Source organism: Mus pahari, chromosome 1 (genome assembly GCF_900095145.1).
Source record: "Mus pahari chromosome 1, PAHARI_EIJ_v1.1, whole genome shotgun sequence".
Lineage (NCBI taxonomy): Eukaryota > Metazoa > Chordata > Mammalia > Rodentia > Muridae > Mus > Mus pahari.
The window spans coordinates 99,888,038-99,904,261 of NC_034590.1; the positions used below are offsets into that span (position 1 = coordinate 99,888,038).

Consider the following 16,224-nt stretch of genomic DNA (forward strand, 5'->3'; position numbering starts at 1 on the left):
TGCTTCCCCTGCCATCTAAGGTTCTCTCATCTTGATTATCTTTTGATTCATTTGTCCCTTTGAAAACCAGATAAAAGAAAGTCAAGGTCTCTACTCTCTAGATAATGCATCTTGTAACACAAGTTTTCTACAATGTCCAATTTGGCATGGTTAGAAAACCTAAAGTTTTTTGCTTGCTTTTTTCTCTTTGTGAATGTCCTCACTATATAACCATGGATATTCTTCACAGTCCAATCCCAGCGTTATCTTTAAAGGAGAGGATCTTACAGTTTTGTTCATCTACTCTTCAGGTGCCAAAGTTTTGAAGTTTTACTGCTGAGCCATGCATGACTAATCTACCCTAGAACAGCTGGCTGACTCTGGGTGAGGTACCCATCTCCAAGCCAAGATGTCAGGGTCACACAGTACTAAGATGGTGACCTAGAGTCAAAGGCAACATTTTCTTCAGCAGAGTCTATGGGATAGCAATTTTCCTCAGAAAAGACATGTGGACATAGCATACATCTGAATAAAAGGGCAAACATAAGGGGGGGAGACACAATGACAACTGAATAATTACAGTAAGTTAAATGGGTTACAGACTTAACTGTAAAGTAACTGCAATGCATTGGTAGAAAGAGAAAAGGAAGCACACTTGCATAATAATAATACACCTAAAGGCAAACAGAAGAATCAGGAAGAAAGAGGAACTCTCAAAGACCAAGCAGAACTTGGATTTAAGAGAACCATTTGAAATACAGATTTCTAGCAAATGATTCCAAAGTACCACGAAGGTCATCTTTAAATAACACACGTCTCAGACCACACACAAATGACAGGAGCCAGAGCCTGCCAGAAATTGCTGAAGGTCCTCCCAGCAGTAGGCACCTTGTGTCTTAGCACTAGCACTTCTAACTTTCTGGTGCATGGCTAAGATAATTATGCTGCTCAGAGTTTGTTGATAACAAGAAGTTTGACAATAAGACATTTGAATGCATTAAATTTAGATGTGGCAGGTACATACTGAGAGCTAGCACTCAGAAGAGTAAGACATAAGGATTGCAAATTGGAGGCCAGCCAGGATTACACAGGGATTGAGGATTGGCTACACAGCAAAACTCTCAAAACAAACAAGCAAGTCATTTAGTATGAAAAATACTCTACAAAGGTTCTACCTTTTTGTTCATGATTTTGTTTTTTTGAAACAGTTTCATATAACTTGACTGTTTTCAAACTTCCTACGTAGCTAAGGATGATCTTTAATTCTTGATTCATGATCTAACATATTAGCTACCTCCCAAGTGCCTGGATTACAAGCATGTACCACCGCATTGTCTTCAGATGGCCTACTTGTATGAGGAAAGCTGAAGAGGTTAAGAATACCTCTCTATATATCTGAAGGCCTAAGCTATGACAGAGTACTCTGCCAGGACAGTGGGAAGGAAGAAAGCTGGCTTCATCTCTAACAACAGAAGCCAGATAAGATACTGTACAACAGTGTCCACACCCATCCATGGCTTTACTTTCCACAATTTCAGTTACCTGTGGTTAACAAGGACCCAAAGTATTACATAGAAAATTCCAGAAGAAATTTCTAACTTTATGCTATTCTAAGTACCATGATAAAATATCAAGCCATCTTGTTTTGCTCTAGTGAGGCATAAATCATCCATCTGTCTACAGAATACCCAATGCTACCTGCCCGTTAGTCACTATGTAGTAGTCTCTGGTTATAGAAGCATTTGTTGCATCCAAATAATCCCATTTTACTTAATAATGGCCCTTAAGCACAAAAGTGATGCTGGCAATTCAAACACACCAAGAAAAAGCCATCAAGTTCTTCCTCTAATATGAAAGGTAAAAGTATGGTAAGATATTTTTAATAGAATCCATTTACATACCATTTACTATATAGTATGCTGACAGAATCTCTGCACTTTAGTACTAGTGAATGTAAATATCTCTGTGTGTGTTGAATGCGTGTGTTCAAATACATGTTGGGGGGGTTGTCACAGCATACATATGGAGGTCAGAGGACAAACTTCATGGAGTTGGGTCTCTCTACCTTTACGTGAATTTCAGGGATCCAGCTCAAGTTCTCAGGCTTGCACAGCAAGTACTTTCTATCTCTGTTAATATACCTAAATTACAAAGTACCAACTTTGTCACAGATATGTATGCATAGGAAAAATATACACGTTTCAGAGTTATCTATAGTTTCTCCTATTCTCTGGGGATCTTGGATGGCCTCTATGGATAAAACAGGTATACCATAAACCAAAAAAGTTAAATATATATGCATAAACTTGTACCTCTTTAAAACAACTCAGTTTTAAAATTTTTTAATCTTACTTTATGTATGTTTTGCCTGGAATACACTGTGTAACAGGTGCATGCCTAGTGCCTATAGAAGCCAGAAAAGAGTGTCAGATGCCTGGAACTAGAGTCATAGTTAGTTGTGAGCTACCATGTGGGTGCTGGGAATCAAACTTGGGACCTCCAAAGACCACTGAGCTGTCTCACCTCCCCTAAAACAACTTAATTTTAACTACATTAAAAGATTTATACTCCTTAGTCTAAGATGTGCCTGACATCTCTGAATCAGAAAGTTGAAAATGAGTGAAACTGTATGCTGTGCTAGGCCAACAGTGTCCTCTGTGTACTGACAAGGTAAACTGCATTTGCTGCCTGAGTGAAAGCAATCCAACTGACTAGACCATTGTGATGTCATCAAATTTCTCTTTACATCTGCAATGACTCCTAAAAACAAAGAAATCAGACCCTTGAGAACTTATTTGTGCTGCTACTGCTGCTTTTATAAATCCTCAAGACAGATACAGACAGATATAGACAGATCTCTGCAAATTCAAGCCCAGCCTGTTCTGCATTCTGAGTTCTGGGGCAGCCAGAGCTACATCTGGCCATCAGAACAGACAAACAAACAAACAAACAAACAAACAAAAAACCCTACCACCTCTAGATTTTTCTGGCAGATCTCATTGCACAGAAACATTAACTACCTTTAAGTTAATGTGAAAGTCACATATAAGCCTCTACAAAGAAGATTTAGTGTAGTATTAGCATCATAAGTGTCTAGATGCACAGGGTCATGAAGGCACAAAAAAACATTTCTCTAATGTGTCATTATGACAATTCATTTCAAATCATTCATTGGTAAAATCAAAGTCAATCAATTTGTATTTTACTTTTTTTTTTTTAATATCAAGAGTCAAATTACTCATGAAAACACAACTAACTGTAAAGCCTATAGATTTGAACAGCAAACCAGTAACACTTTAAACAAGGTCCTTCAACTGTGGGACTTCTGACATTTTGGGCCAGGTAATTCCCTGTTATTTGGGCTATCCTGTGCACTACAGAAAGCTTAGAAGCACCACTGACCTCTATCTCATTAGAAGCCAGTAACACACATCCTTCGTCAACCATCTTACCTGTGACTATCAAAAATATCTGTAAACATTAGAGGCACTTCCAACAGAAAAGCAGAAAGAGGGACACACAGTGGGTCTCTGTTCAGTTCACTTCACTGCTCTTCTCTAATATGCTAGAGCATGAAAAAAGTTAATGTAAGGTTATATTACACAATTATACAGAGTTTATTATCATACTCCCCAGAAAGTTACTTTATACTGTATTCTAGTTGATATTTTAAGGATTTTACTTATAATGAATCATATGTAATTAGATGCTGCTACGTCCACGTCTCCCTCCTAAATTCATGCTGAAACTCATTTCTCAGAGTGGTGGTATTAAGAGGTGAGCTTTAAAAAGGGATTCAGTCATAAGGACTCCATCCTCATGAAGAGACCAGTGCTTTTTAAAGGAGCTGCATCTAGATGAATGGACTGATGGTGTTTTAAAGGAAGGAAACTAGTTTAGGTCTCTTTTTGTTTTTCCTTTAGGCACAGCATTGGTTCTCTGTATCCTTCTGTCCCTTCTCTGTGACAAGGTCAGGGTGCCATCTTAAAAGCAGAGAGAATATCTCTCACCAGACACAGAAACTACATGTGCCTGGATCTCAGACTTTCCAGACTCCATAAATATGAGAAATAAATCACTTGGTTTGTTTTGGATTTTGTTTTTAATTTTTAAGACAAAAAAATGGAAACGGGGTTGCCATGGGAGGCTAGTTCTCTTCTTTCACCTTTCAATGGGTTCCTGACATCAAATTCAGGTTTCCAGGTTTCTACAGTGAGTTGAGTGGTGTAGCCTGCTGAGGCATTTCACTGACTCTGCTTTTTTGTTTTGTGACAGGGTCTCATGTGGCTCCATAAGCTGGCCTGGAACCTAATACATGGCTAAGGATGGCCTTATCCTTATCCTCTGGTCCTCCTGCCTGGATCTCCTAAAAGCAAGAATTACAGGCATGTGCCAGCCACTAAACCTGGAAATGTGATATTTTTATGATATTCAGCCCCAGGTGTTCAGTTTATTGTTTGTGTAAACAGAAGTAGTATAAACATACTAAGAAATATTTCTAAAGTAATTTAATAAATCATAACTCACAATTATAAATGTTCTAAATTAATTATGAGGTCTGAGAAAAATCTGAAAACCACAAATGCAAGCACAGCTTGCCTCTCTCTGACAATTCAAACACAATAGTGTTTTCATTAGGAAACCCTTCTTCAGTGGCCTTGTTGGACATCAGTGGGGGGAGAAACCCTTGGGCCTAAGGGTGTTCAATGCCCCAGAATAGGAGAATTCCAGGCAGGAAGATGGGAGTGGGTAGGTGGGAGAGCACCCTCATAGAGGCAGGGGGAGTAGGGATGGGATAGCTGGTTTCTGAAGGGGAGACCTGAAAAGGGGAAAAACATTTGAAATGTAAATAAAGAAAATATCCAATTAGAAAAAAAAAAGAAATCCCTCTTCGTCTCAAAGTGAACTTGTCCTTAATTAACAAAATAAGATAACCTGTAGAAATGCCAAACAATGCAAACATCAGACACAGATATGCATTTCCCTTAACCAGTGACCAAATGACTCATTAGCTTTGTATCTATACTTACACATCCAAAGGGGATCCTGAACTTTTACTATAAAGCAGAGATAGTGCTACAAAAACTAATGAGCTCAACTGTCCAAAAGCTGAGAATCTAATGAAACCAATGAGAAAGTACCTAACTCAAATCCATCAGCACTGGTATCAGAACATACACTGCAATGGGAACAATACAGTCCAGTCAGAAGGGCAGCAAGATTTCACAAAGGAGGCAGATTTGAGATGAATCTTGAAAGGTGAAGAGGAGAGGGAGGGTAACAAGAACCACACTATTAGCTGAGAACGAGAACATACTACATGAGAGCCGAAGCTACAACCACAATCCATACATAGATTCCTCTAGGAGTGACAAAGACAGCTCTCATCAAAGGTTCCTAACAACAAGAAGGGACTAAAAAAAGTTCCACAAGAAACACTAGATCTTTAAAATTCACACAAAACAAATTTCTCTTTCAAAAACAACTTGATTCTTGGGAAGAGTGAAATGTTAAAGTGAATTATTAAATTTCAGTGTGAAGTTATTGGCTGTTTACACATTATACTATTTAAAGAACATCCAGGGACTCAGGATGTAGTTCAGCTGGTAGAGTATCTGCCTTGCACACTTGAAGGCCTGGCACCACATAAATCACATGTGATGGTTAAACTTCAACTTTTATCCTAAACACTAAAACTGTATTGATAAAAGGAGTCACTCACTGTTGTATTGATTTATTTTCATTAGCCTCAAAAACCACAAATGAAGTACTTAAGGGTAGTGTATTAGTTACTTTTTTTCTATTGCTATGACAATTTAACACTACCAAGGCAAGTTATAAATGAAAGCACTTAACTAGGCTTATGGTTTAGCAGGTTGCAGATCCAATGAGGACAAACAAAGGCATGGGGACAGCTGAGAGCTCACATCTGGATCCAAAAGTAGGAGGCTGAGAGAGAAACAATGAGAACCTCAAAGCCCACCCCCTTTAACAGAACCATCAATAAGACCACACCCCTATTTCTTCCCAAACAGTTTCACCAACCTGCAACAATGAAGCATTCAAACCTATGGGCCTCTGGGGTCATCTTCATTCAACCCTCCATAGGAGAAACAAAGAGATAAATCAGGAAACTGTGCATTTCCATTGGATTTCTGTCCCTTTTTAAAACTCCATATTGAAATACCTTTAAAATGGCATTTCAAAGATAGTAATACTCATTTCCAAGCACTCCATTAAGGTCAGCACACATCTTTCACATGTTTACTATACATGGCATCAGACAATGATATTGTTGTACTGTGTCTCCTAAAATTTAATGGACACTTAAATCAATAAATTTAGATGTCATCATTGTTTTAACATTCAAGCCACGGATGGCCTTTTAAAGCATAATTCAAAAGTGAGAAAACATAAAGGGAAAAAACAGGCTATATAAGGTATTTGCATGGCAATAAAAAGGTAAAAACATCTTAACGCAGACACCAAAGTACCAACTTTCATCATGAAGCAAAACTGGTGAACATTAGGATTGTGAAATTTCATGTAGCCTGTAATTTTTAAAAAACCCACGCTTGTTCTGGCTAGGTGCTAGCATCTGAGGTCTCGGTTTGTTCCTAGCCCAGTGCAATGGCGAAACTGCGACCACTGCCCATTTCTCTGGCTGCCTTTGCTAAGCTGCTGCCTCCCCATCCCCCTGCAGGTGTTAAGGAGGAAGTTAAGGAAAGATGAAAGAACCTGTCTGTTGTAGTAAAAAAGGGCAAATGGGCCACCCTATGTTCCTCACAGTGGCCTGCCTTTGGTGTAGGATGGCCCCCACACAGGGACCTTTAACTTGCCTGTCATCAGGACAGTTGAAGGGAGGATTTTTAGACAGGGACTGCGTGGTCACCCTGACATAATAACTTGGAAGAATCTAGTTGAGGACCACCTCCCTCACCCTCCATGGATAAAAGCATTTCTTTCCCTAAGACCCACCTCACAGCTTCTGGCTGTCAGGAAAAAGAAAATATGGGAGGAGGTATCTAGACCTGAGAAGTTGATCCTCCAAGACCCTTCAACATCAGGCCTGTTGCTCCAAGACCCTCCTTCACCATATCCCCCTCTCTTGCCCCCATGGCCCAGCCAGTGCCAGCACCAGCCCCGGGATCCTCGGCCCACATGGGACCAGGGCTGTTGTACCCCTTTACCAGAAAGAGGAACAGGAGGAGGCCCCCAACTTCCCGGTCCCACCATGGGGACCAGAAATCGGAGAACCACCTCCCCTGATACCATGGTGGCTTTCCCTCTGAGGGCTTATGGGTTTCTAGATGATAAAAGCAATCAGGCTATGCAATACTGGCCGTTCTCGTCTGTTGACCTATACAACTGGAAGTCTCAGCATCCCCTTCTCAGATAATGCCAAGGGTTTGATTAATCTCTTTGAAACTGTCCTGCTTACCCATCAGCCCACCTGGGATGACATACAACAGCTTATGAGGGTCCTCTTCACCACAGAGGAGAGAGAATGCATCCTCAATGAGGCCCTAAAGAATGTGCCCTTGGACACAGAGGCTCCCTGGGAAAAACCCAGCAGTCATTGACACAGGATTCCCTTTAACCTGACTTTAATTCAGTCAAAGGTAAGGAGCACCTTAAGGACTACAGTAGGCTCTGTTGGCAGGTCTCAAGGCAGCCGCCCAGCAGCCCACAAATTTAACCAAGGGACATGAGGTTAGACAGGGATCAGATGAGTCTCCTGCTGCCTTTCTAGAGCAGCTCGTGGCGGCATTCCACCAATAGACACCCTATGACCCCAGCAGCGAGGAGCACAAAGCTACTGTGACTATGGCTTTTATAGACCTGACTAGTAGAAACATCAGGAAAAAGCTTCAGAGGCTAGAGGGACTACAGGATAAGTCACTGAGGGGTTTAGTGCAGATTGCTGAGAAAGTCTACCATAACAGGGAAGGGACAGAGAAAGAGAAGGAAAGAAAATGAAAGGGAGATGAAAAAAGAAAAGTGACAGGAAAGGAATTTACAGAGTAAATCTTGGTTACAGTAGTTAGGGATAGCAGAGAACAAAGAGACACAGAAGATGCCTTGAAAAGGACCAGTGTACATACTGCAAGGAAAGGGGCCACTGGGTCCAAGAATGCCCCAAATGGCGAAGGTGCTAGTCCTGGGGGAAGACAGCGACTAAGGAAGAGGGGTTTGGACCCCCTGCCCGAACCCAGGGTAACTCTGAGAATGGAGGGGAAACCCACTCAATTCTTGGTGGACACAGGGGCTCAACACTCAGTCTTCCTCCAAGCCGATGGCCCCATTCCCAAGAAAAAAATCTTGGGTCCAAGGAGCCACTGGCACCAAAATATGTTCATGGACTACCCGAAGAACAGTGGACCTAGAAATGGGCCAAGTATCCCATTCATTTGCAGTCATCCCAAACTGTTCCTACCCTCTGTTGGGGCGAGACTTACTCTTCAAGATGGGGGCCCAGATACATTTCCTGCTCAATGGGCCACAACTAACTGGCCCAAAAGGAGAGTCCATGGGTGGAGGAAAGATCTCTCCAACTGACCCCTGCCAGGAGCCAAGGCTACCTGCTTTACAAAGGGAGAAGTTTTCTCCATGAAGGTCAGAGGCAAGCAGGTGTTGCCATGGTGGACACAAATGTCTCATCTGGGCGGAACCTCTACCCCTTGACAAGTGGGTGCAGAAATCGGAGCTAATTGCCCTCATCAAGGCCTTGGAACTTGGGGCAGGCAAGAAAATAAACATCTACATTGATAGCAGGTATGTCTTTGCCACAGCCAATGTGCACAGGGCTATATACCAAGAAAGAAGACTGCTCACATCAGAGGGAAAAGAAATAAAAAGCAAACAGGAAATCTTGGATCTCTTGGATGCCCTGATAAAGCCAGCAACTGTGAGTATTATTCATTGCCCAGGACATCAAAAGGGAAGAGACTCAGTGGCCCAAGGCAATAACCAGGCAGATCAAGTGGTTCAAGAAGTGGCTATGCAGGAGCCTATCCCAGTTACGGGCCCACAAGAGACACCCGCTGAGAAATGAGACTGGACTAAGGGATGGCCTCACTTAGAATATAATACACTGAAGAAGAAAGGACTGATTGCTAGCCTCCTTACTGACTACTTCCTAGAGAAGGAAGGGCAGTGGAGCACACAAGAAGGAAAAACTATGCCCTCCGCCCCCGAAAACAAGCTGAGGACTTACTTGACCAAATGCATAGATGGACCCATTTAGGGGATAAGAAGCTCATCCAAGCAGTCAAGGGATCTAAGGTACATGTAATGGACCTTGTAGAACAGTGTAAGGTATGTCCACAACTAAATGCTTATGCAGCCAAGAGCAAAAAGGGCAAGAGACCTAGGGGAGAGCGGCCTGGGGCTTATTGGGAGGTCGATTTTACAGAAGTTAAGCCAGGAAAATATGGTTACAAATACTTTCTAGTGTTTGTAGATACTTTCTCTGGATAGGTTGAGGCTTTCCCCACCAAGCAGGAAACAGGTACTATGGTTGCCAAGAAGATACTAGAGGAGATTTTCCTGAGGTTCAGCGTGCCCAAGGTATTTGGATCAGACATCAGTCCTGTTTTTGTCTCTAAGGTAAGTCAGGGATTGGAGGAGATAGTGGGGAGTATACTCTGTGCATACTGTGCCCAGAGCTCAGGGAAAGTAGAGAGAATGAACAGAACCCTAAAAGAGACCTTAACTAAATTGTCCTTAGAGACTGGTGCTGACTAGCTAGTGCTCCTTCCCCTGGTCTTGTTCTGAGCCCAGAACACTCCCCTACTATTTTAACCTGGCCCCTTTTGAGATCCTATATGGGACCCCCACTCTTGAAACCCCCAGAGTAACTTTTAATATATTCATTAAATACAATACTCTAGATATCAATAGACAGCCTACCATTACATACAAACAGATGGCTAAATTTGACAGACACAATGTCTGGGTAAAAACCAATTAAAATATTACATATACTTCCATTTACATAAAGTACAAAAGCAGGCTAAACTAGAATAAGGTCAGAAGACAATGGTAATCTTTGCGAATGGCAAGTAATCAGGGGGAAACCTGTGCTAGCCATGATGTTTCTTGTTTTAGGTGACAAAGAGATGTTTGCCTTGTCAAAATGTATCAAGTTACACCCTTAAGACCAATGTAGTGTGTGTGTGTGTGTGTGTGTGTGTGTGTGTGTGTGTATGTGTGTTCATGTGTGTGTAACATATATACAACCGCACTCTAATAACAAGTCTAGTTTTGACAAAACATTACAGGCAGGGCACAGTGATGCACACTTTTACGCTGCACTGGAGATGGGAATCCGAAAGTTTCCACTAGAACCATGTGGTTTGTATGCAGTTTTCACTACTTCCTTTTACTTCCCAGTTTTATCTTCACAGACACTCATCTGCCTTTCCTATGCAAAGTGTGTGTGTGTGTGTGTGTGTGTGTGTGTTCTGACCTACTTTCAATCTATCAATAAATTAGTTGAACATTAGTGACAATGATAGACAAGATATCCTGGAGATGAACAAGCAGGAACCTGTTTGACCATCTTCCTTCGCCTTAACATCTATCTTTTGGACAGAGCAGGTCCTCCATAAACATGAAGCAAGTAGATCCATCTATAAGACAGGGCTCAAGGGAACTCCAGGTAAGAACTTAAACTTGAGAAGACTTCTCAGAAGCAGAAATATTATACCTCTAGCTTTGCCAAGTAAGAATGGAAGTGCTAGGAATTGCTAGGAGAGAAACAGAGAATGGCTTTATGGTGGCACAAGTTTGGTTTAGAAAGAAAGCAGAAGGGAAAACATTTCCTGTTGACATACATTGTGTGAAGGTGTGTCTCTCTATATTCAATTGTTAATTCCATATTGGTGGAGAGCTAAATGCTGGTAGGATCCTGGTACTGTTGTTTCTAAGGTCCATCATAGGTCTCATACTTTATAAATATTCATTCGTTCTTACTAGCCTAGAAACAATCTAGAATTGTTATCTGATTGGCTGTAATAAAAAGAGCTGAAAGCCAATAACTGGGCAAAAAGTAGAGGGCGGAACTTGAGACAGACAATGGGAGAAGAGGCAGAAGTAGATTTGCCAGGGACATGGAGGTCAGAGGACTGACCAGAGAGGAAGATAAGAGTTGGTGGTGCCAGGATTTGTCCAGTTAAGTTTAGAGTAGTTGGGAGAATGACTAGCAAAAGGCCTACGCATAAAAATATTAAAAAGCCTCTGTGTCATTATTTATATCTTTGATGGGTCCAAGATAGTCCGTTATAAATTCCAATGCTAGAAGTTCTGAGGCAATAAGTTTGTAGGCAAAGGAAAAGAGTGACTGGGTCACATAGAGGAGGGAAGCAAACGCTCTTCAATAGGTCAGGATAAAGTTCAGGCACTAGTATTTTTCCAAATCTACAGACTGATTTTTTTTTTTAAGGTTAAGAATTATGCACTACCCCTAAACATATTATTTCACTGCAAAGAGATTATAGAAGTAAATAATATGGCATGTGATTAAAAGCAGTGATTTTCCCCAGTTACTATTTAACTTTTAAAAAGTAGTTAGCTCAGTGGGTAAAGGCACTTGTTACGATGCCTGACCCCTGGGTTCGAGACTCGAAATCCACCTGATGGAAGGAGAGAACAAACTTGTACACGTTTTCTCTGCCTTCTCATGTGCTGTGATTTTCATGTGCACCCACACAAACAAATAATTAATGTAAAACTAAATAAAACAACTGAAGCATTTTAGGATAGCCCAAAATGAGAAACATGTAATTATCAAAAATCTGAAAAATAACAGTATTTATGTGAACCCCAATTCTTTTTTAAAAGATGTACCTTTATTTTTGTATATGCACATGTGTGTGGGTGTTTCATGTGCACAGGAGTGCCTGGAGCGAGGGGGGTGGGAACAGAACTTGATCCCTTCGAGCTGAGTTGCAGATGGCTGTAGGCTACCTGACGTGGATTCTGGGGACTCATGCTCAGGTCTTCTGCCACAAGAGCAACAAGTGCTTTTAAACAGAGTCAACTTTGGTTTAGATGCTCCTTTATGGTGCTAAAAATAAATGTGAGTTAATGCCAACACTGGGCAAGTCAAATCAACCACCTTGATCTTTTCTCATGTGTAATGAGAAGCTCAGACAAGATGACCCTCAAGGTTGCAATGTGCCACGTGTTCTCACTTGGGACAATTTTAGAAACATAATTTTGTAATTACCAGACTCTCTACCTCCCAGTGCCTCTAGGAGGCATCAAAATCCCTTACTAAAGTTATTCTGTAGTGATTTGTTTTACTATGTCTAATCCATTGGACAGTTGACATTAAAAAGAAAAAAAGATGCTGAATCAAAAGAATCCAGTATTTTGTTCTATGCTGTGGGTAACTGATGAGATCATTTGTATTTCTTTCAGCCCAGCAATAGGAAAAAGTCACTACCACATGTACCCACATGTAAGACCCTGGGCTGTTAGACTGTAGTAAAATATCATTTGCTGGTCTGTTTGGTCAAGAAACTTTGAAACTCAGGGCTTTCAGTAGCACAGGATTTTGCTAACACAGCTCTGTTAAAGGCAATTAACATTTTTATAGGAGCTTTTTGTAAGAGTAATGCCAAAACCTTCTTGTGGGCAAAATCCTGTAGAATTCCAGGGGTTTGTCTGCCCACAGTCCAGCTGAGGCATTCAGTAAAAGAAGGACTGCTCAAAGATGAATTAGCCCTTTGTTTCTTTTCTGCTATTTCAGAACCCTTTCTGGTGTTTCCACTGATGTCTGGCCATGTCAAGACACCAAAGAGGACTGCTTGAAATCACTGTTTACTCTGGCCTGTGTACAGGACTGCTTGAAGAACTTCATCAAAACACCCCTTTCAGAATACACAACAGCCTCTCAGCAGCACCAAGAGATAACACTGGGCAAAGTATTTTAAGTTATGCCTAACTTCAGTATACTCCATTTATACTTTGAAAAGTAACTGAGTAGCTTTTAAATGTATCAAAAACAGGTAAAAAGGAAAATATAATGTAAGCATGGTATGTAAATAGTAAGGACTTGGAAAATGCTTTTCTGAAAAGCTTTAGTAAAATAAGTAAAAATTGTGAAGCAAAACTTTTTAGCACAGAAAGAAAATTGATACACATAAATAGAGGATAAATATTGAGATGTGAGTTAATAATTTAGAAAATAACAAACCAAAGATGGAATAATTAGATGAAAAAAAACAAAAAAAATTTAAAAAAAGAAAAGAAAGAAATTAAGATTCACCATACACAAAGTAAAAATCTGAACAAAAGCTGAAAGGATTTTTTTTCTTTGTTTAAAATAAAGACTTACTCCATAACCCTAGAGGTTATAAAGATAATATGATCATAGAAACACATTTATACCAATGGACCATTAAAAATAAAATGTAGTGGCTACAGAGATGGGTCAGCAGTTAAGAGCACTGGCTGCTCTTCCAGAAGACATGGGTTCAATTCTAAGCAGCCACATGGCAACTCACAACCGATTCGCCACCTTTTCTGGCCTCCTCATGAATTAAGTACACAAGAAATGCACAGACTTATGGGTAAGTAAAACCATCTTCAGTATTATAAATGCTGTAAACTAAGGAACCATAAGCAGAGAGAAGAACTTATTATAACATGTTCTGTTATACAATTATGAAGATGACCACATGGTGATTTCATCTTCCAGTAGTCATCATTAGTAACTCAAACAAAAGCAAAGTCTGTTGACATGTGACAATGATTTGCTAAATAAGAGCTTTCAATAAAAACCTTGTAAAGATGAACTCTCATTAACTACACAGCATTTCTGGTATAACCACAGAGAAATTCAGTGGTTCTACAAAATCTCTCACTTTGAGCTACCATAACAACTGCCCAGATCTTATTCTAGGACATGAGCCTACATAATCAACATAGGGTGATTTCCATTTCTACACCATGCTTCTGTCATTTATTGCTGTGTAGCAAACTGCTCCAATACTTAGTAGCCTAAAACAATAATTTATAACTCAGGACTCCTGGCAGATTAGAGGTCAGATGGTGCTTTGCTGTTGGTTTGCTGAATTCAACAATCATTCAGTTGCATTGAACCATCCAAGGTAGCTCAGGCATCACAGGCAGGCCTCTTACTCCAGTAGATCAGCTGGACCTTTTACAAGACACCTGACTCAAAATATAGAAGTGAAAAGTGCTGGTCCAGAAATAGAAATATCAATTGACATGGGATTCATTAGTCAGTGAAAGTCAGTCACTAGGTCAGTCCCATCTAGGGGAGGCAAATGAACACTAGCTCTGACAGGCAGGGAAAGAGCAGTGACCATGAAAACCTTTATTCAACTCTACATGGCAAAGACAGAATCATCATTTGAGCACATATCTATGACAGTTTCTTACTGAGTGACAAAAAGCAGGCAAAAAGAGCTATTTTGTCAATATCAGACCTGCTTTTCTATGTGTAATATATTTTATATGACAAATAGAGAGGACTATTAATTTGGACATATCTGTACAAGAAAATAAAAAATCATTAATGCATCTTCAAGCATAATTTAATACACTTGGTATACTGCTTTATGTACTGCCTTGTAAATTCATACAATTTCCTTCGTACATGGCTATGTGGAGGACAGCAGTTGAATTTGGGTATTTTCCTTTATCTCCACCTTACTTTTTGAGTCCAACCTGGAGTTCAGCGGTCAGGATAGCCAACAAGCCACAGTGTCTGCCAGTCCTCCTCGTGATTACAGACACACATTCCACACCCAAATCTTTAAATGGGTGCTGGGTACCAAAGCCAGGTCCCCATGCCTACTCAGCAGAGACTTTACCTAATGAACAGTCACCTCATCCCCTAAAAAACAAACTGAACTAACAAGATTAAAATCAGTAGTTTCTTGAAAACCTAAGTACTCAAAAACAGTTGACTCCAGGCAAATGCTGGCTTTACAGAATAAATTAATACAGAAATTCTAACATACCACAGAAATCTACAAAATCACTAATGACACAACTTCATGACAAAACATCTCTCCTTAGAAGATAAAATGTGAACACTAAACGGAAAAAGAGTGAAACGTTTTTGTTTTTTGTTTTTGACCTCCAATTCATCCTATGACACCTATCTTTTTTTACAGTCCTGATAGTGTTTCTAAATTCTAAACAAATACTGACCTAGAGGTTCTAGAAATGGAAACTTCTTGGAACTCCAAGTTACATTTACACTCACCATTACAGATACCTTTCAAAACATTTAACAAGAAATGCTAGGTTTAACACTATTGCAAGTATTGAAGCAATGGAGAATGCCAGCAAACCTTACTTGGTACTATTCTGATAACTTAACACCTAGAATGTAGGTCAGCAGTACTACACAGAATCTTTATTTCAGGTTGTCAATTTATAATGTGATTTTACTTCCAAACTTTATTATTCCTTGGAACATTACTCTATATACTTTTCGAAAAAACAAACAAACAAACAAAAACACAACTTTTATCTGTTTTTTATTGGATATTTTCTTTATTTACATTTCAAATGTTATCCCCTTTCCCAGCTCCACCCCCACCCCACCCTGAAACCTCCTATTCCATTCCCCCTCCCCCTGCTTCTATGAGTGTGCTCCACTACCCACCTATTCCTACCTCCCCATCCCTGCATTCCCCTACACTGGGGCATCAAACCTTCACAGGACCAAAGGTCTCTCCTCCCACTGATAGCCAACAAGGCTATCCTCTGTTACATAAGCGGCTGGAGCCATGGGTCACTCCATGTGTACTCTTTGGTTGGTGCTTTAGTCCCTGGGGGTTCTGGGGTGTCTGGTTGGTTGATATTGCTTCTCTTCCTATGGGGTTACAAACCCCTTCAGCTCCTTCAGTCCTTTCTCTGACTCCTCCATCAGGGTCCTCATGCTCAGTCCAATGGATGGCTGTGAGCATCCACCTCTGTATTTGTCAGGCTCCAGCAGAGCCTCTCAGGAGACAGCTATATAAGGCTCCTGTCAGCATGTACTTCTTGGTATCCACAATAGTGGCTGGGTTTGGTGACTGTATATGGGATGGATCTCCAGGTTGGGCAGTCTCTGGATGGCCTTTGCTTCAGTCTCTGCTCCACACTTTGTCACTGTATTTCCTCCCCTGTGTGTTTTGTTCCACTTGTAAGAAGGACCGAAGCACCCACACTCTGGTCTTCCTTCTTCTTGAGTTTCATGTGGTCTGTGAATTTTAT

At 40.6% G+C, this 16,224-nt stretch overlaps 1 protein-coding gene across 4 annotated transcripts in view; it reads right to left on the bottom strand.

Annotated features, from left to right (window-relative positions):
• Ate1 (arginyltransferase 1) overlaps positions 1-16,224 on the bottom strand; it is a 114,047-nt gene that overhangs the window by 42,836 nt on the left and 54,987 nt on the right. The window lies entirely within an intron of this gene.